The following is a 22,391-nucleotide window of genomic DNA, read 5'->3' on the forward strand; positions in this document are numbered from 1 at the left end:
GATACCTTTTCTTTTATGTTTCAACAGGCAGGGGAGGAATGATGAGCACTGAGAATTGTCAGATATTCAACAGTATCGCAGTGGGAACAGACTTGGCTGGTCTAGTTGGTGTAGTGTGAGGCAGGTATCCCAATAGGGGGATGGACTTTCTTGAACATTGCTCATAAAACACAATTTTCTCCATGCAGTTCATAAAAGGTTCTCTGACTCAGTAGGACCAATTAAAAGCTCCATCTCAACACAATGTTTAAGATACTAAAAATCTTATTATTTTAGGATATTTAAAATATTCATTATATGCTAAGCTGGTCCTATCACTCAGACGAGGGAAATCTGCACATATAGTTCAAAAGGATAATAGGGAGATTTAGAAAGAACCATGAGATTTTGAACAGTAACACTCAAGTAAAAATCAAAAGATCAAGGTTGGGGCTTCTCTGGTGGCGCAGTGGTCGAGAGTCCGCCTGCCGATGCAGGGGACACGGGTTCATGCCCGGTCAGGGAAGATCCCACATGCCGCAGAGTGGCTGTGCCCGTGAGCCATGGCCGCTGAGCCTGCACGTCTGGAGCCTGTGCTCCGCAACGGGAGAGGCCACAGCAGTGAGAGGCCCGCGTAGCGCAAAAAAAAAAAAAAAAAAAAAAGATCAAGGTTACTTGCAAACAACCTGGGGACTCTTAAAATGCATAGACTGCAAATATGTCTAATGTTTTTAACTGTAGCATGCATGGTTAAGTTCTCCAATGCACTCATAGAGGGTACAATCCTTATGTTCTTCAGCTGCCACATCCCAGAGGTCACAGATAAACAGATTCACCATGCTAATACAACATTCTGTGGCTCTAGCTCAAGAAACATTGGGCTTATTGCAGCTCTTACTCTACCTCTTGCCCTTGTTAGACTTTAATTCATAACACAGCATTTCTATGATTTTTGACTTCACATCTACCACAAATATTTTAGTAATTCAAGGACCTGTGGAAAGTATATTTTGATAAAAGGATGGGGCCTTTAAGACTAATTTATTCTTTAATGAAAATATTACTTATGATTAATTGCAGTGTTATTTTAGGTAGGATGTATGTAAACAAAACACTATGCATATATAAGATTTGTGTTATAGAAAGAAAAATGGTAAGAAGGAAGAAGAAAGATGAAGGTAGAAGGAAGGATGGTAAATAAGGTGAGGATGGAAACGGTCCACTGGAAGAGTAGGTGAGTCTTTGAGGACCAGCGCCACATTCTTTGGGTAGCTAACCAGAATGACAAGTAGATATACCATGTAAAGCACATGAATTCTCACTTCAGGGAATTATTGTATACTTGACATTATACACAGTGGGAGCTGTGTCCTCCCAGAGTGTTTATGTCTCTTTCTCCAAACAGCATTTCTCTGAAGCTTTCACTGTGAAATAATTTCTATGAAATGTTAACAGGTTCCATGAAAATGGTGTGCTAATAACTTTGGGGTTCAATGCCCACCATATGCTACAATCCTGCTGAGATTCACGAGGAACTTTAGCACATCAAAAACTCCAAGAACTCCTGAGATTACAAAGCAAACAAAAAGTTTAACTTCAGTGTTTGACAAATATTCCCACATGCAAACTTTTCTCATCAGCCACATGTTTAACTCACTGCCTGGCACTAGCAAGTCTCAGGTGTTCTATACTTGATGCCAATGTATGCTGTGTGGAGCCCTTTGACACAGAACTAGAGGAAGTAGGTAGACACCAAAACACCAAAATGGTCCCCAGTGAGCCTTGTTTTTTTTTTTACTCACAGCTTTGTGTAGTCCCTTCCTGCATTCTATCAGAGCTGGTCTGTGTGACCAACCAAATATGGCAAAAGTGCTCTATTATAAACATCTGTGGCTCCCATCTGGGCCTTGCTCTTTCTTGGGGCTCTTGCTCTGTGGCAAGCTGGCTGCCATGTTAAGAAGAAGCTCAGGCATCCTATGGAGGGTCCATTCAACGAGGAGCTGAGGCCTCATGCCAACAGCCACGTGAGTGAACTTGAAAGATTATCCACCCTCAGTGGGACCTTCAGAAGACTGCTTGGCTGCAACCTCTTGAGAGACCTTGAGCCAGAATAACCAAGCTAAGCCCCTCATAGATTCCTGATCCTCAGAAGTTGTGAGATACTAAATATTTGGTTTTTTTAAGCTGCTAAGTTTGGGGGCAATTTGTTATGCAGCAATAGGTAACTAGTATATTTGATAATTAAGAAAGCCTGGGGAATATGACATTTAGGGTTGTACCAGAGGAACACCATCATTCATTCAATCAAACCTATGAATTATGCTGATATTATGAGCCAGATACTGAGATATAGCAGCGAATTAAACATGCAATCCCTTCCTCTACCTTATATTCAACTGTCCATTAGTTGTCCTTCAGAATCTCTCATGTCTACGGTGACTTTACTTGTAGCTGGTTCCAGGCCGACCCCACTTCCCAGTACCCTGTGCAACACAGTGTGGAAGGGGTACCAATTTCTCATTAATGGACTGGAAGCAGCTCATGCAACTTCTGTGTCTAGGGCCATCACCTCCCTCCTCTACTCTTCCTTTTTTCTTTCTACCAGCTTAAACTTAAACAGACAGTGGCCTAGCTCTAACCATGCAAAACATAATAACACACTTAGATATGATGAATCAAACATGGAGGGAACCTGGGTCCCTGAGTGATTGCACAGAGCAGGGTCACCCCATTGACCTGATGGCTCAAGACAAGGCATTACATGAAAGAGGAATAAAAATAAACTTCTGGATTTCTCTGGTGGCTCAGTGGTTAAGAATCTGCCTGCCAGTACAGGGGATATGGGTTCGAGCCCTGGTCCGGGAAGATCCCACATGCTGTGGAGCAGCTAAGCCCGTGAGCCACAACTACTGAAGCCCACGTGCCTAGAGCCTGTGCTCTGCAACAAGAAAGCCACTGCAATGAGAAACCCACACACCACAACAAAGAGTAACCCCTGCTCACCACAAATTGAGAAAGTCCACGCACAGCAACAATGACCCACTGCTGCCTAAATAAATAAGTAAATAAAATTTTTTTTAAAACTAAAAAAAATAAACTTCTATGTTTTTCTTTTAGCTCTCGACTTTTGCTTTTCTTTGTTACAGCAGTATAAGACTGGACCTTATTTGTGCAATTTATAATAACAGAGCACAGTGTATTAAACACATAATTGAGCTAAAATATTCATAGTTACTCCCCCCACAAAAAGAAGAAAAGAAATATCTTCTAAGTATCAAAAAGCATCCAAGATAGCGTTATTTTGGGTTTAGGAGACACATTTCTCTTCCTGTTACTCTCCCTTGCTTGCTCTTTTTTTCTATTTTTTATCACTGTAAACCAAGGGTCAAGGGTCAGCAAACAATGGCCTGTGTGCTAAATCTAGACCAACACCTGTTTCTGTAAATAAAGTGTTATTGGGGTACAGCCACACCCATACAGTTACAAGCAGTCTGGCTGCTTTTGAAATTACAGCTTCAAAAGTGAATGGTTGTGACAGACCATCTGACCCGCTGGCCCAAGATATTTACTCTCTGGTGCTTTACACCAAAATCCTTTCAACCCTTGCTGTAGAGGACATGTTTCAATTAAATACTTTGTAAAACACACTTTACTACTGGCTCATTATTAAAAACCACAATGTCTAAAAATTCACTTGCCCTGATTCTAGTTGTTCAGATCTCCAAGCAGGGAGTTTCTTCTCTTACTTTACTGAGGAAGAAAAAGAAAATGTAAAGTCTTTTTTTTTTTTTTAGAGTATAGTTGATTTACAATGTTGTGTTATTTTCAGGTGTACAGCAAAGTGAATCAGTTATACATATACATATATCCATTCTTTTTTATATTCTTTTTCCATGTAGGTTATTACAGAATATTGAGTAGAGTTCCCTGTGCTATACAGTAAGTCCTTATTAGTTATCTATTATATATACGGTAGTGTGTGTATATTAATCCCAATCTCTTAATTAAATCTGCCGGCCTTTCACCTTTGGTAACCATAAATTTACTTTCTATGTCTGTGAGTCTATTTCTGTGTTGTAAATATGTTCATTTGTACCACTTTTTTGGATTCCACATATAAGCAATATCATACAACATTTGTCCTTCTCTGTCCGGCTTACTTCACTTAGTATGATAATCTCTAGGTCCTTCCATGTTGCTGGGCCAAACTCCACTCCCACACCAGTGTTCTGTGCCTTACAGATAGAAAAAGAAATGTAATTGCTAGGTATCTGCATACCTCCTCTTCATGGCCTTTCCCTCTTGTAAGAGAGAGGTTTCTGGACCTTAAGCCCAAACACAGATCATTCATAATATTAGCAGAGAGAAAATTGATTCATTTTTTAAAAAATTTCTACCTTCCTTAGATTATTTATTTATTTATTAGGTCACACCACGTAGCATGCGGGATCTTCATTCCCTGAGCAGGGATTGGAACCTGGGCCAATGGCAGTGAAAGTGCCGAGTCCTAACTACTGGACCACCAGGGAATTCCCTGTTTCATTTTTCTAAGCACGCTTTTTAAATTTTCATCCTTTTTTATACTGCTCTACATCACTTCTATTTTGGATTCTATTTGGAATATTCATTATCCTATTCTGGCTATAGCATCCATTCAGGTAATTTCCTTTGAATTTCTATGAATTTTTGGTAGTAAGAATCTCCCACTATAAAGAAGTAATAGTGGAAATATTCAAAGTTAGATGCTTCAAAACAAGTTTCCATTGCCTTTAGGGTTATATTAATATTATAGTTAATATTAGTAATATATTTTCCAAGATCTTAAAATAGTCACATATATTTATAACAGATATATGTTAATCAGAAAATAAACAATAAAAGATCATTAAATTGCCCATTACTAGTCCTCCAGATCTTCAGTGATGTCTTATGATACATCATCCTCAGGCTGATTTCATGCTGAATTATTCTTTCAGTCTATAAGCACATCCACCACCTTTTAGTGTCAGGACTAGGCAAGGACTGGGACAAAAAAGATGAGCTATGAATGGCAGAGCTCTGTCTTCAAGAGCTTTAGAGTCTTGTAGTAAGACAGATAAAGAAAAAGTTTATTTAAAATATAATGCTTGCTGGGAGTGAGGTTGTAACAATGCAGTAGAAATGTGGGAGGGAGAATGCCCAAGTCGGCAGGGGTGGGGTGATTAGAAACAACTTTAAGCTGATGCTTGAAAGTCTGCTTTGAAATTTTCCGGAGAGAAAATTTCCGGAGAGAAATTTTCCGGAGAGACCTAGAGACAGAAGGCATGCCAGGAAAAAGACAGCATATGAAAAAGAACAGGGTTATAAGAACTCCAGGTGGCTTAGAATTGTTGGATCTGGCAATGGTGTGCCAGGAAAGGGGGTCTGAGGGAGGACCAGGAAAATCAAAGAAGGTCTCCACTCCAAATTAAAGATGTTTTAGATTTTCCATTGAAGTCATGGAGGAGACCACTGAGGAATTCTGGGTGGGAGAAGCTGCTGTGGCAGAAGGTGAAAGACTGGTTCATTTTGGGGTGTGCGTGTGGGGGCAGAAGAACAGGCATTGCAGTAGCCAGTTCAGAGACCATGAGTGATGGAAGGTGATAGAAGGGAAGACACTTTTACACGTCTAGTGTTTGCAAGACACTGGGCATCTGTGAATGATTCCTGAGAAAAGGGAATCAAAAGAGGGGACCCCAGTGGTTGTCCTGGCTTAATCACCTTAGCAGAGTTTCCTCAGGGCAACAAAGGAAAACTTTGAGTGTGAGTTGAAGAGAGGAAGCTGAGTGTCAGGGAGACCTAGCTGGTAAGAATCTGCAGGGCAGAGCACTAGGAGAGAGAACTACCCAGGGAGAAAATATTTCAAATGAATAAAAATGAAAACATGACATAGCAAAACATGTGGGATGCATCTAAAGCAGAGCAGCTTTTATTATTGATTGCACTAAATTTATTTTATTGCACTAAAGGCAATAGAAGAAAGATCTCACATCAATCATCTTAGCTTCCACCTTAAGAAACTGGTAAAAGGATAGCAAATTGATATCTTCACCCCCTCAAAAAAAAATAGAGGAAAAGAAATGTAAAGTTCAGGGTGGAAATCAGTGAAATAAAAGAGAAACAATAGAGAAAATCAATTAAACCAAAAGCTGATTCTTGGAGAAGATTAATAAAATTGACACACCTGTAGTCAGACTGATCAGGAAAGAGAGATGACACAAATTAGCTGTATCAAAAATGAGAGAGGTGACATCATCACAGATTCTATTTATATTAAAAGGAAAATAAGAGAAGATTACAAACAACTTTATGTCTATATATTGACATCTGAGAAGAAACAGTTAAGTTCCTTAAAAGACACAAAATGCCAAATTTCAATGCAGAAGAAATAATGTGAATATCCCTGTAACTATTTTAAAATTGAATTTTTAGTTAAAAATCATTCCAATTAAAACAACAAAACTTCAAGCTCAGATGTCTTCACTGGTGAACTCAACGTATAAGTAAAAAATAAAACCAAATCTATAGAAATGGTTTTATACCAATTATATACATATGTTCCAGAAAACTGCAAAGGAGGGAATACTTCCCAATGCATTATATGAGGCCAGGATTATCCTGATATCAAAACCAGAAAAAGACAATACAAGAAAAGAAAATTACACAGCAATATTCCTTATGGAAATAGATGCAAAAATTTAAAATACATGTTTAGCATATTGAATCCAACAATACAAAATGCAGCATGACCAAGTAGTGTTTAATCCAGAATGTAAAGTTGGTTTAACATCCAAAAGTCAAGTAGTGCAATTCACTATATTAACAAACTAAAAAAAAAAAATCATATCAATAGGTTCAGAAAAAATAACTTGTCAAAATCCACTCATTCCTGATTAAAAAAAGAAACTCATGGTAAACTAAAAATAAAAGAGAACTTCCATAATCTGTTAAATGGCATCTTTAAAGATTCTTGAGCTAACATCATAATTATGAAAGATTGAATGCTTCCCCCTAAGATCATAAACAGTATAAGGATATCTGCTTTCACCATTTCTATTAAACTTTTCACTGGTGATTTTTGCCAGAGCAGTAACACACTCAAAGAAGTAAAGAAATGGAAGGCATATGAATTGAACAAGAAGAAGTAAAAGTGTAGTTATTTGTAGATGACATAACTATCTATGGAAGGGGGAAAAAATCAGATTGTCAAGGTTGCAGGATATAAGATCAATGTACAAAAATAAATTGTACTTTTTGTATACTGGCAACAATAATTGGAAATTCAAATTTAAAACAATGCTGTTTACAATACTATCAAAAATTGAAATAAGTGAGCATAAATTTGACAAATGATGTGAAATACATGCAAACTGAAAACTACAAAACATTGTTGGGAGAAATTAAAGGAGACCTGAACACATGAAAAAATATACTGTGTTTATACCTCAGAAGACTCAACATTAAGATGTTACTTCTCCCAACTGATCTTTTTGGTGAAGATTTATCTACACATTCCTAATAAAAATACAGTAGGATTTTTTTTTTTAGAAACTGACAAACTATTTCTAAAATTCATATGGGACTGCAAAGCACCCATAGTAACCAGTGCAACTTTGAAAGAGAAGAACAAAGCTGCAGGATTACAGATCTGATTTCAAGATTTAGTTTAAAGATACAGTAATCCAGATAGTGTGATAAAGACAAATAAATTGATCAATGGTTAGAACTGAGTCCAGATATAGACTCAGGCACATAGGGATAACTGATTTTTGACAAAGGTAAGAAAACAACACAGAGGATGATCTTTTTGACAAATGGTGTGGAAAGATTAGATACCCATATGGAAAAAAAAGAATTCTGATCCATATTTCACACTGCATACAATTATTACCTCAAAATGTGCTGTTGATCTAAATGTAAAAGTTAAAACTTAAAAATTTCTAGTAGAAAACATGGGAGAAAACCTGGGGTTTGGTGATGAGTTTTAGATAAAACATCAAAAGCATGATCCATGAAAGAAAAAAAAAATAAACTGGACTTCAAAATTTAAAATATCTGTTCTTCATGGGCTTCCCTGGTGGCGCAGTGGTTGAGAATCTGCCTGCTAATGCAGGGGACGCGGGTTCGAGCCCTGGTCTGGGAAGATCCCACATGCCACGGAGCCACTGGACCCATGAGCCTCAACTACTGAGCCTGCGTGTCTGGAGCCTGTGCTCCACAACAAGAGAGGCCGCAATAGTGAGAGGCCCGGGCACCGCGATGAAGAGTGGCCTCCGCTTGCCACAACTAGAGAAAGCCCTCACACAGAAACAAAGACCAAACACAGCCAAAATAAATAAGTAAATTAATAAATTCCTACAAAAAAAAATCTGTTCTTCAAAAGACACTGTTAAGAAAATGTACAGATTAGGAGAAAACATTTCCAATGCACATATTTGATAAAGGGCATCTACCTAGAATAAAAGTACTCACTTTGGTTCTCTGAAATCTTTTCTCCTAAGCTGGGCAAAGATGGTCCTTAAAATGCATATCCAGGGAGACCTTCAATATGGTGGGGGAGTAAGCCGTGGAGATCACCTTCATCCCCACAAATATATCAGAAATACATCTACATGTGGAACAACTCCTAAAAAACACCTACTGAATGCTGGCAGAAGACTTCAGACTTTCCAAAAGGCAAGAAACTCCCCATGCACCTGGGTAGGTCAAAAGAAAAAACAGAGACAAAAGAATAGGAATGGGACCTGCACCTATGGGAGGGAGCTATGAAGGAGGAAAAGTTTCCTAGGAAGCCCCTTCACTGGTGGAGATGGGGGGTTGCGGGGGAGTGGGAAGCTTCAGAGCCACAGAGGAGAGTGCAGCAACAGGGGTGTGGAGGGCAAAGTGGAGAGATTGCTGCACAGAGGATTGGTGCCGACCAGCACTCACCAACCCGAGAGGCTTATCTGCTCACCCACTGGGCCAGGTGGGGGCTGGGAGCTGAGGCTCTGGTTTTGGAGTTCAGATCCCAGGGAGAGGACTGGGGTTGGCTGCGTGAACACAGTCTGAAGGGGGCTAGTGCACCACAGCTAGCCTGGAGGGAGTCCAGGAAAAAGTCTGGACCTACATAAGAGGCAAGAGACCATTGTTTCTGGGTGCGCGAGGAGAAGGGATTCAGAGCCCCGCCTATACAAGTTCTGGAGACGGGCGTGAGCCACGGCTATCAGCACGGACACCAGAGACGGGCATGAAACGCTAAGGCTACTGCTGCAGCCATCAAAAAGCCTGTGTGCAAGCACAGGTCACTATCCACACCTCTTCACCTGGGAGCCTGTGCAGCTGCCACTGTCAGGGTCCCGTGATCCATGGATAACTTCCCTGGGAGAACACACAGCATGCTTCAGGCTGGTGCAACATCACGCTGGCTTTTGCTGCTGCAGGCTTGCCCCTCATTCCATACTCCTCCCTCCCCCGGTCTGAGTGAGCCAGAGGCCCTTAATCAGCTGCTACTTTAACCCCATCGTGTCTGAGTGAAGAACAGAAGCCCTTAGGTGACCTACATGCAGAGGTGGGGCCAAATCCAAAGCTGAACCCCAGGAGCAGTGCGAACAAAGAAGAGAAAGGCAAATTTCTCCCAGCAGCTTCAGAAGCAGTGGAATAAGTCTCCACAATCAACCTGATGTACCCTGCATACACAACGAATCATCCCAAAATTGAGGTGGTGGATTTTGGGAGCAACTGTAGACTTGGGGTTTGCTTTCTGCATCTAATTTGTTTCTACTTTTATGTTTATCTTAGTTTAGTATTTAAAGTTTATTATCATGGTAGATTTGTTTATTGATTTGGTTGCTCTCTTCCTCCTTCTCTCTCTCTCTCTCTATATATATATGTATTTCCTTCTTCTCTTCCTGTGAGTGTGTATGTGTATGCTTCTTTGTGTGATTTTGTCTGTATAGCTTTGCTTTTACCATTTGTCCTAGAGTTCTGTCTGTCCAGTTTTTTGTTTTTTTAGTATAGTTTTTAGCACTTGTTATCATTGGTGGATTTGTTTTTTGGTTTGGTTGCTCTCTTCTTTCTTTCCTTTTTCAATTACTTTTAATTTTTTACTTTTTATTAATTATCATTTATTTTCATAACTTTATTTTATTTTTCTCTTTCTTTCTTTTCCTTCCTTCCTTCCTCCCTTCTTCCCTTTCTCCCTTTCTTTCTTTCTCTCTTTTTTCTTTCTTTCTTTCCTTCTTTCCTTCTTTCTTTCTTTCTTTCTATCTTTCTTTCTTTCTTTCTTTCTTTCTTTCTTTCTTTCTTTCTTTCTTTCTTTCTTTCTCTCTCTTTCTTTCTTTCCTTCTCTCTTTCTCCCTTTTATTCTGAGCCATGTGGCTTAAAGTGTCTTGGTGCTCCGGCCAGGTGTCAGGCCTGTGCCTCTGTGGTGGGAGAGGTGGGAGTTCAGGACATTGGTCCACCAGAGACCTCCTGGCTTCATATAATAGCAACTGGTGAAACCTCTCCCAGAGATCTCCATCTCAGCACTAAGACCGAGCTCCACTCAATGACCAGCAAGCTACAGTGCTGGACACCCTATGGCAAACAACTAGCAAGACAGGAGCACAACCCCACGCATTAGCAGAGAGGCTGCCTAAAATCATAATAAGGTCAGAGACATCCCAAAACACACCACAGAATGGGGCCATGCCCTCCCAAAAGATAAGATCCAGCCTCACCCACAAGAACACAGGCACCAGTCCCCTCCATGAGGAAGCCTACACAACCCACTGAAACAACCTTAGCAACTGGGGGCAGACACCAAAAACAACGGGAACTATGAACCTGCAGCCTACGAAAAGGAGAGCCTAAACACAGTAACTTAAGCAAAATGAGAAGACAGAGAAACACACAGCAGATGAAGGAGCAAGGTAAAAACCCACCAGACCAAACAAATGAAGATGAAATAAGCAGTCTACCTGAAAAAGAACTCAGAGTAATGATAGTAAAGATGATCCAAAATCTTGAAAACAGAATGGAGAAAATACAAGAAACGTTTAACAAGAACCTTGAAGAGCTAAAGAGCAACAACACAATAAATGAAATTTAAAATTCGTTAGAAGGAATCAGTAGCAGAATAACTGAATCAGAAAAACGGATAAGTGTCCTGGAAGATAAAATAGTGGAAATAACTATTGCAGAGAAGAATAAAGAAAAAAGAATGAAAAGAATTGAGGACAGTCTTAGAGACCTCTGGGACAACATTAAATGCACCAAAATTTGAATTATGGGGGTTCTAGAAGAAAAAGAGAAAAAGAAAGGGACTGAGAAAATATTTGAAGAGATTATAGTTGAAAACTTCCCTAATATGAGAAAGGAAATAATCAAATCCAGGAAGCACAGAGAGTCCCATACAGGATAAATCCAAGGAGAAACACACCAAGAACATATTAATCAAACTATCAAAAATTAAATACAAAGAAAACATATTAAAAAAAGCAAGGGAAAAACAACAAATAACATACAAGGGAATCCCCATAAGATTAACAGCTGATCTTTCAGCAGAAACTCTGCAAGCAGGAAGGGACTGGCCAGACATATTTAAAGTGATGACAGGGAAAATCTACAACCAAGGTTACTCTACCCAGCAAGGATCTCATTCAGATTCAACAGAGAAATCAAAACCTTTACAGACAAGCAAAAGCTAAGAGAATTCAGCACCACCAAACCAGCTTTACAACAAATGATAAAGGAACTTCTCTAGGCAGGATACACAAGAGAAGGAAAAGACCTACAATAACAAACCCCAAACAATTAGGAAAATGGTAATAGGAACACACATATCGATAAGTACCTTAAATGTAAATGGATTAAATGCTCCAACCAAAAAACATAGACTGGCTGAATGGATACAAAAACAAAACCTGTATATATACTGTCTACAAGAGACCCATTTCACACCTAGGGACACATACAGACTGAAAGTGAGGGGATGAAAAAAGATATTCCATGCAAATGGAAATCAAAAGAAAGCTGGAGTAGAAATTCTCATATCAGACAAAATAGACTTTAAAATAAAGACTATTATAAGAGACAAAGAACGACACTACATAATGATCAAGGGATAAATCCAAGAATAAGAAATAACAATAGTAAATATTTATGCAACCAATATAGGAGCACCTCAATACATAAGGCAAATGCTAACAGCCATAAAAGGGAAAATCAACAGTAACACAATCATAGTAGGAGACTTTAACACCCAACTTTCACCAAAGGACAGATCATCCAAAATGAAAATAAATAAGGAAACACAAGCTTTAAATAATACATTAAACAAGATGGACTTAATTGATATTTATAGGATATTCCATCCAAAAACAAGAGAATACACTTTCTTCTCAAGTGCTCATGGAACAGTCTCCAGGATAGATCATATCTTGGGTCACAAATCAAGCCTTGGTAAATTTAAGAAAATTGAAATCGTATCAAGTATGTTTTCTGACCACATTGCTATGAGACTAGATATCAATTACAGGAAAAAATCTGTTAAAATAAAAACACATGGAGGCTAAAAAATACACTACTTAATAACAAAGAGATCACTGAAGACATCAAAGAGGAAATTAAAAAATACCTAGAAGCAAAAGACAATGAAAACATGACGACTCAAAACCTATGGGATAGGCTTCCCTGGTGGCGCAGTGGTTGAGAGTCCGCCTGCTAATGCAGGGGACATGGGTTCGTGCCCCAGTCCAGGAGGATCCCACATGCTGCGAAGCAGCTGGGCCCGTGAGCCATGGCAGCTGAGCCTGCGCGTCCGGAGCCTGTGCTCCGCAATGGGAGAGGGCACAACAGTGAGAGGCCCGCATACTGCAAAAAGAAAAAAAAAAAGAAAAACAGAACAAAACAAAAAAACCTATGGGATGCAGCAAAACAGTTCTAAGAGGGAAGTGAATAGCAATACAATCCTACCTCAAGAAACAAGAAACATCTCAAATGAACAACCTAACCTTACACCTAAAACAATTAGAGAAAGAAGAACAAAAAATACCCAAATTAGCAGAAGGAAAGAAATCATAAAGATCAGATCAGAAATAAATGAAAAAGAAGGAAACAATAGGAAAGATCAATAAAACTAAAAACTGTTTCTTTGAGAAGATAAACAAAATTGATAAACCATTAGCCAGACTCATCAAGAAAAAAAGGAAGAAGACTCAAACCAATAGAATTAGAAATGAAAAAGGAGAAGTAACAACTGACACTGCAGAAATACAAAGGATCAGGAGAGATTACTACAAGCAACTCTATGCCAGTTAAATGGACAACCTGGAAGAAATGGAGAAATTCTTAGAAAAGCACTACCTTCTGAGACTGAATCAGGAAGAAATAGAAAATATAAACAGACCAATCACAAGCACTGAAATTGAAACTTGTTTAAGAATCTTCCAACCTAAAAGCCTAGGACCAGATGGCTTCAAAGGTGAATTCTATCAAACATTTAGAGATAAGCTAACACGAATCTTCTCAAACTCTTCCAAAATATAGCAGAGGGATGAACACTACCAAACCCCTTCTACGAGGCAACCATCACCCTGATACCAAAACCAGATGAAGATGTCACAAAGAAAAAAAACTACAGGCCAATATCACTGATAAACATAGATGCAAAAATCCTCAAAAAATACTAGCAAACACAATCCAACAGCACATTAAAAGGATCATACACCATGATCAAGTGCGGTTTACCCCAGGAATGCAAGAATTCTTCAATATATGAAAATAAATCAATGTGATAAACCACATTAACAATTTGAAGGAGAAAAACCATATGATCATCTCAGTAGATTCAGAAAAAGCTTTTGACAAAATTCAACACCTATTTATGAAAAAAACCCTCCAGTAAGCAGGCATAGATGGAACTTACCTGAACGTAATAAAGGCCATATATGACAAACCCACAGCCAACATCATTCTCAATGGTGAAAAACAAACTATTTCCACTAAGATCAGGAGCAAGACAAGGTTGTCCACTCTCACCACTATTTTTCAACAAAGTTTTGGAAGTTTTAGCCACAGCAAACAGAGAAGAAAAAGAAGCAAAAGGAATCCAAATTGTAAAAGAAGAAGTAAGGCTGTCACTGTTTCCAGATGACATGATACTATACATAGGGAATCCTAAAGATGCTACCAGAAAACTACTAGAGCTAATCAATGAATTTTGTAAAGTAGCAGGATACAAAATTAATGCACAGAAATCTCTTTCTTCCCACACACTAATGATGAAAAATCTGAAAGAGAAATTAAGGAAACACTCACATTTACCATTGCAACAAAGAGAATAAAATACCTAGGAATCAGCCTACCTAAGGAGACAAAAGACCTGTATGCAGAAAATTATAAGACACTGATGAAAGAAATTAAAGATGATACAAACAGATGGAGAGATATACCATGTTCTTGGATTAGAAGAATCAACATTGTGAAAATGACCTTACTACCTAAAGCTATCTACAGATTCAATGCAATCCTTATCAAACTACCAATGGCGTTATTCACAGAACTAGAACAAAAAATTTCACAATTTATATGGAAACACAAAAGACCCCGGATAGCCAAAGCAATCTTGAGAAAGAAAAACAGAGCTGGAAGAATCAGACTCCTGGACTTCAGACTATCCTACAAAGCTACAGTAATCAAGACAGTATGGTACTGGCACAGAAATAGAAATATAGATCAATGGAACAGGATAGAAAGCCCAGAGATAAACCCACACACATATGGTCACCTTATGTTTTATAAAGGAGGCAAGAATATACAATGGAGAAAAGAGCCTCTTCAATAAGTAGTGCTGGGAAAACTGGACAGCTACATGTAAAAGAATGAAGTTAGGGCTTTCCTCGTGGTGCAGTGGTTGATAGTCTGCCTGCCGATGCAGGGGACATGGATTCGTGCCCTAGTCCGGGAGGATCCCACATGCTGTGGAGCAGCTGGGCCCATGAGCCATGGTCGCTGAGCCTGTGCATCTGGAGCCTGTGCTCCGCAACGGGAGAGGCCACAACAGTGAGAGGCCCGTGTATCACCAAAAAAAAAAAAAAAAAAAAAAAAAAAAAAAAAAAAAGAATGAAATTAGAATACTCCCTAACACCATACACAAAAATTAACTCAAACTGGATTAAAGACCTAAATGTAAGGCTAGACACTATAAAACTCTTAGAGGAAAACACAAGCAGAACACTCTATGACATAAATCACAGCAAGATCTTTTTTGACCCAACTCCTAGAGAAATGGAAATAAAAACAAAAATAAACAAATGGGACCCAATGAAACTTAAAAGTTTTTGCACAGCAAAGGAAACCATAAACAAGACGAAAAGACAACCCTCAGAATGGGAGAAAATATTTGCAAATGAAGCAACTGACAACGGATTAATCTCCAAAATTTACAAGCAGCTCATGCAGCTCCAATATCAAAAAAACAAACAACCCAATCAAAAATGGGCAGAAGACCTAAATAGGCATTTCTCCAAGGAAGATATACAGATTGCCAACAAACACATGAATGGATGCTCAACATCACTAATGATTAGAAAAATCATACGAAAACTACAATGAAATATCACCTCACACCAGTCAGAATGTCCATGATCAAAAAATCTACAAGCAATAAATGCTGTAAAGCATGTGGAGAAAAGGGAACCTTGTTGCACTTTTGGTGGGAATGTAAATTGATACAGCCACTATGGAGAACAGTACGGAGGTTCCTTAAAAATCTAAAAATAGAATTATCACATGACCCAGCAATCCCACTACTGGGCATATACCCAGAGAAAACCATAATTCAAAAAGACACATGCACCCTAATGTTCATTGCAGCACTATTTACAATAGCCAGGTCATGGAAGCAACCTAAATGCCCATCAACAGACAAATGGATAAAGAAGATGTGGTACATATATACAATGGAATATTACTCAGCCAAAAAAAGAAACGAAATTGAGTTGTTTGTAGTGTGGTGGATGGACCTAGAGTCTGTCATACAGAGTTAAGTAAGTCAGAAAGAGAAAAATACCATATGCTAACACATCTAAAAAAAAAAACGTTCTGAAGAACCTAGGGACAGGACAGGAATAAAGACTCAGACGTAGAGAATGGACTTGGGGACATGGGGAGGGGAAAGGGTAAGTTGGGATGAAGTGAGAGAGTGGCATGGACTTATATATACTACCAACTGTAAAATAGATAGCTAGTGGGAAGCCACCACATAGCACAGGGAGATCGATCAGCTCAGAGCTTTGTGACCACCTGGTGGGGTGGGATAAGGAGGGTGGGAGGGAGACGCAGAGGGAATAGATATGGGGATACATGTATATGTATCCTGATTCACTTTGTTATAAAGCAGAAACTAACACACCATTGTAAAGCAATTATACTCTAATAAAGATGCTAAAAAATAAAACATAATAAAATACATATCCATTCACCTAACACCCCTGCCTAAAGCCTCCAACACGTCCCTCTGCTCTGGGAATGAAGCTGAGACTCCTGGGTGGTCCCCAAGCCCTGGGTGCCTCGGTCATCCCTGACCTGTTTTTCCTGCTATTTTTCGGTCCTTAGACCTTTAGGCTTGCTGGCCTTCCTCAGTTCCTCCAGAGGCACCTGTGTCTATGTTTCTCCACACCTTTAGGTCCTCCCTCTGCTGTTACCTTCAAATAGGATACTTCCCCACCTGTGTGCCCCTCCCTTGCCCAACAATGTCTTGCTCACTTCTCAGTTGTCAGCTTACACCTTATTCCCGCCAAGAGATCTTTCCTGATCCTCCAGGAGACCGGGGTATGTGTTTCCCAGAATCCCATGCTTCTCTTCCCCAGCACGAGTTACCATTGTGATTTAGTAAAAGCAGTAGTCTGTTCAATGTTTGTCTCCTCAAGACAGGGACTATGCCCATTGTCTCAGCAAGTGGCATGGCCCAACATATAAAAACATTTACAAATATTTGTTTGAAGAATCATAACTGAACACAACGGACTTGGCAGAATGAATCCTAGGCATAGAATTTTTGGTTTATAAATTTAAAACAAAAATGATTCCCACAGATAGATGGAAAGAAAATGAATGTTCTAAATATTTTAGTTCCCATCTGTACATCAGGCATTCCAATCTGCTCCTAAAACACCTAATAACAGGCTTCATTTGCTTGTTTGAAAAAGTGTTTGACAAGTTCAAATCTCTTAATGTGGGGATATATCCAAGTGTCAGTCACAGCATCATTTCTGTCGTACACTGAATGGTTACAGGAATCAGGACCTGGTAACTTGAGCAAAACAGAGTCACATATTTCAGGCGAATTTTCTTGGGACTCTATACAGCTTACAGATGACTGACCACTAGGGTTGAGATCGATGTATCACTAACTCCGGAAAAAGAAATTCTGGTTATGACACTGCATTTCAGTGCTGAATTTAAATCACCTCTAATTTCTCCATTATAAGTCCTGGTAGTACATTGATACTCTTTCAGGGAAGTTTATGGTCTCTGTCAATCTGGATGTACCCCTGACGTTCTGCACTATCTGTGATGGCCTCTGGCTTTGATGCAAGTGGGCTCTGATGATTCCATTTCTAAAGTGGAATTCACTTAACAGGTATCTTTGGCTATGATGGAAATGAGAGTGCAGGTGATTCAAAACTAGTGGCTCTCACTTGTGCCAAACTGATACAATAATCAGTTGAGGAAATGTGTGTTTTTTTGTGTGTGTAGTAAATAGCACTAGGCTTAGTGAAGGGAGAAAAAACATAGTTTAGTTGACTCTATTTTCTCAAAATTATTTGCTAATTTTAAAATAAATTTCATTAAATTGACTTCTTGGTAAGTCATTTAACTGTCTTTTGGTTTTACATATGCATCCCTAGAAAGTTCTTAAATTGTTGAAGGCAGTACTTAAATCAGGTAAGGACATTTGTCTCACCACAAATAATTAAGAATGACAAACATCTGAGTATAACTTATAAACTTCCTCAGAACTCCAGTGAGAATTCAGTGTAGAAGACGGGGCAGGGCAAGGAAGGGGTTAAGATGTCACCTCCCTGATAAGGTAGAACTAGAGCCTAAAAAGAAATCATTCATTTAATAGGAGATGTGGAGATCTAAAAAAGAACTGCTAAGACCCATTATAGATCAACACACCCTGTTGCATCCCTGCTTTGAAAATTGCATTCTTATAAGCAAGCATTACAGAGATGGCTCTGGTTAAAGGCATCCAGCATTACTGGGTAGAAGAATCCACCAACTACCTCCAACTTTGATCACAAAAGAGAAAACAGATGACAACTAACAAAAGGGTCCCTCTAAACCCTGAGATGTTCCACTCTCTCACAAGGCATACAGTGTATTTCCCCTCCCTCGAAAGGCACACAGGTCTCTTATCCCTGCCTAAGTATGATGCACAAATATTGATCATTGCCTTCTATTCTAATATAAGATGTTCGGAACGAAAAGAATTTGAGAGAGAATGGGTGGTCTCTAAAATGAGCTCTGATTTGTTATATACTCAGAATAGGAAGGCAAGTTGGACTCTGCTCAGAGATCTGTTGGAAAGGAGGGAGAAAGCAACAATAAAGAGCAAATCCATTTTGTAAAGAGACGTTGGGTATAAGACACAGTAGAGGTGGGATCCAGTGATTCACAGGGAAAAATAAGGGAAGAAATTATATTATTGGCCTCAATTCTCAATACACAAATTTAGAGGATGAAAAAAGTAGACCATAAAAGGTAGTAACTCATAGAATGGAGGCTTTTTTTAAGATGAAAATGTGGAAATTTAATAGCATACCTTGTTGAAGTGAAATAAGCTTTTCAAGAATTTTTCAGGTTAAGAAGTTACTCCCCACAGACAGAAATATGCACCAGAGAAGGTTTATATAATGTGGAAAGGAAAGGAAGAGGTAGTTTCTACTTATAAGTCTCTGCCAACTAAAATGTCAATGTGATAAACATCACATATATTTAATTACATGCATTTGATATATTATTTAATATACGAAAATATAGAATGGAGGGTATGTGATGGGGAGTGAGAGCTCCCTGCCCATCTCACCAACCCAAATCCCTCTACCCTGAGCAGAGGCAAGTAGCGGGGGAGGTTAGCTCTTTCAACTCTTTCTCACTCTGACGGTTAATTTCAGCTCTCTAGATAATGCTTTGCCACTGAAACATATATTGTTTTTACAGTTTTAGACTCCAGTATATGAAAATCGACTCTCTCAATATGGCTCATATTGATTACCTTTGCAACTTTATTTTTTTATTTTTTGTGGTACGCGGGCCTCTCATTGTTGTGTCCTCTCCTGTTGCAGAGCACAGGCTCTGGACGTGCAGGCTCAGTGGCCATGGCTCACGGGCCCAGCCGCTCTGCGGCATGTGGGATCTTCCCAGACTGGGGCACGAACCCGTGTCCCCTGCATCGGCAGGCGGACTCTCAACCACTGCACCACCAGGGAAGCCCCCTTTGCAACTTTAAATCATCTGCTTCCAACTGTTCCCTTCTTCTAGAGACAAATCTTGATTCAGAGTGTCACACAATAAGCTGAACTTTCCTGCCATCTCTCACTTCTAATTTCATCTATAAACACAATTAAGTTTTCATGTTGATTCTAGAAGCTGAAAATTTTGAATTATCATTATTATCACAGAGATAGGTAACCGGGGCCAGGGAATGAATGTGCAGTTCCCAACCTGCCCCAGAGAAAGAGACTTGCTGATGAGTTGCCCCAGAAGGCAGAGGAGAGTCTCTGAACTTATCCCTTTGGGGGGCTGGGGGCTTGGTGAGAGTGGACCACGCTGTCTTAGAACTCAGGAGAGTAAAGAGAGGAGTCTTTGTGGTGTAGGTAGGCATATTCCAAGGCTTTGGAACACTAGGAGACACTGGAAAGTTAACAACTGACTATAATCAATATAAAAAAACAAGGCTTTGCAGAAAGCTGTCTGCTTCATTCATGATATCCAAGGACATCGTGGAATAGAGAAGAAAGGAGCACCAGAGAAGGGGGAGGGGAGAGAGAGAGAGAGAGAAAGAAATAGGGAAGAGAAGGAAGGAAGAAAAAACCATATAAGCCACATAAACAAAACTAAATCTAGTTTGTTTCATGAACATAAGTGAAACTGAACAGTTATTTCTTATAAATGCCTCTGATAACTATAAAAGAAACTTCAGTCATCTTCCTCAAAATGGTATGAGCTGGTCACTTTTAACCAATCTCCTGCTATCTGGAAACCCCCCTTATAAAGGGGGTGTAACCCCCACTGTAAAGGCTAAAGGGCTTCCTCATTTTCCCTTGATAAGCCACCCTACAATGTCATGCATCTGAGCTTCATACCAGCTTTGGATTTGAAACCTCCCAGTTCACAAACTGTTTTTATGTGCACAATAAACTTTTACTAATTACTATTTTATTGGTCTGGTGGTTTTAATTTTGCTATTTCTGGATTTTTGACAATCCAAACAAGGTTTGAGTAGCCCGATGACTCTGAACTGATCATTGCCCGTGGTCCGGCTTCCCCAAAGCATCACACTGCAAAGTTTCCACAGGCTACCGTCTGTCTATTGGAGAAAGTAACCTGAGGGGACAGGGATGGGAGAGACAAAGGGTTCCCACGCAGACTGCCAGCCCACGCTGGTGTCTGGAGCTCCTGGCTCTTGATTTCACAGAACATTTCCAAGGGGAAGCCCAGCCCCTGGGAAATGAGGTGCAAGCCTCTGCTCCTGCCTGTACAGAGGATCAGCCTTGGGGCAGAATGCACCCTGTGGAGATCAGCATCACCCACGAAGCCAGGCAGGATGTGGGAGCTGTGGGCCGTCACTGCCAAAGGCCAGAGCAGGGGGTTGGAGGCCTGGAGTGGCCCTGGATGATGTCTGGCCAGGTGGGACCAGGGCCAGTTCTGTGTGTGCCTCCAGCTCAGGGTCAGAGTGCAGCCAGGCAGCTCCCCCCCATCCCACCACTTTCCTCTCATCTCTCTCTCCAAGATTGCAGGATTACTTCTCCTTGCAGCTTGGGTTCTGCTCCCGCCCTGTCCTACTGATCTCATGTAGGGAAGTGGCCATAGAGAAGATCCTTAAATCCAAACCAGATAGTGCAATTTCCTTGGTTAAAATGACATAGAAACGTAGAAGAACATTCAAGAACCCTCCCCTGCGATGTGCTCCATCTTATAGTGTGTCTCCACTGTGCTCCTGTTGCCCTGCCTTCTTGGTGGTCCCACATGCCCTGAGCTCCTTCCTGCTCTGGGCCCCCTGGCCTCCTTCACATGGTCTCTTCTTAAATGTAGCCTCTCAGGGAAACCCTCCCCAATATCACCCTGCCTCACTCACTCTCAAACTCCCTTACCCTGGTCCTTCACTCTCCAGCCTTTATCCCCACCTAACACTATTTCCCTGGGTACTGGTTAGTGTGTTGAGAAGCTAGAAGCCAAGGAATTGCATGGTCACCTGTGAGTTCTAGGGGCAGGGTCTCTGCAGTTATTAGAAGAATTGGAAAACTGCAGAAAAACAAATTCTCCAGGGAAACACAAAGATTCTTTGAAGCAAAGTGATTATAGTTAGTAATCTGGAAAATTAATTTCAAGCATTAGATTAAATCACTTCTCTCATTAGAGGGGGAAAAAATCAATTGGAGAACGACACAACCTTTCAGAATAACCCTGTTTGAAGCAGGAGATTTAAAATATCACTAGCAGGACCTCCCTGGTGGCCCAGTGGTTAAGACTTCGCCTTCTAATGCAGGGGATGTGGTTCAATCCCTGGTCAGGGAGCTAAGATCCCACATGCCCCATGGCCATAAAACAGAAGTAATATTGTAAAAAATTCAATAAAGACTTTAAAAATGGTCCACATCAAAAAAATCTTAAAAAAAAATCACTAGCCAGTCATTTATTCCTCTCGCCAAAGAGAAACTGAGCTATCTAGAGAAGCTGGAAATAAAGGAACCAAAACTCAGCTCAAGGTAGAATGGGAATTATCCTTCCCATTCCATTATATCACAAAAGACAACAACCCCAATAGCGCAAGGCAGATTAAGTCCTGAATGCAGCAAGATCAGAGAGAGAGTTTCTGCCTTTCTTGCCAGAGGTAAGCTCCGGGGCTTACTGAACCTCACAGGGCCACTGTCCTGCTCTGTGTCCCCTGAGGCTCTGAACACCAACGCCAGGGGCCAGGGTCCTTTATGGTCTTCCCAGAAGAAATTTACACCAGAGTGTGGCTCCTGCCTTTAAAAATGCATTTTTCTAATCTAGAAACAAAAAATGCTGGAGAGGCTGTGGAGAAAAGGGAACACTCTTGCACTGCTGTGGTGGGAATGTGAATTGGTTCAGCCACTATGGAGAACAGTATGGAGGTTCCTTAAAAAACTACAAGTAGAACTACCATATGACCCAGCAATCCC

At 40.0% G+C, this 22,391-nt stretch overlaps 1 protein-coding gene across 1 annotated transcript in view; it reads right to left on the minus strand.

Annotated features, from left to right (window-relative positions):
• The window catches only part of GABRG3 (gamma-aminobutyric acid type A receptor subunit gamma3), a 606,363-nt gene that overhangs the window by 218,163 nt on the left and 365,809 nt on the right, over positions 1 to 22,391 (minus strand). The window lies entirely within an intron of this gene.

Source organism: Globicephala melas, chromosome 2, assembly GCF_963455315.2.
Source record: "Globicephala melas chromosome 2, mGloMel1.2, whole genome shotgun sequence".
NCBI classification, from domain to species: domain Eukaryota; kingdom Metazoa; phylum Chordata; class Mammalia; order Artiodactyla; family Delphinidae; genus Globicephala; species Globicephala melas.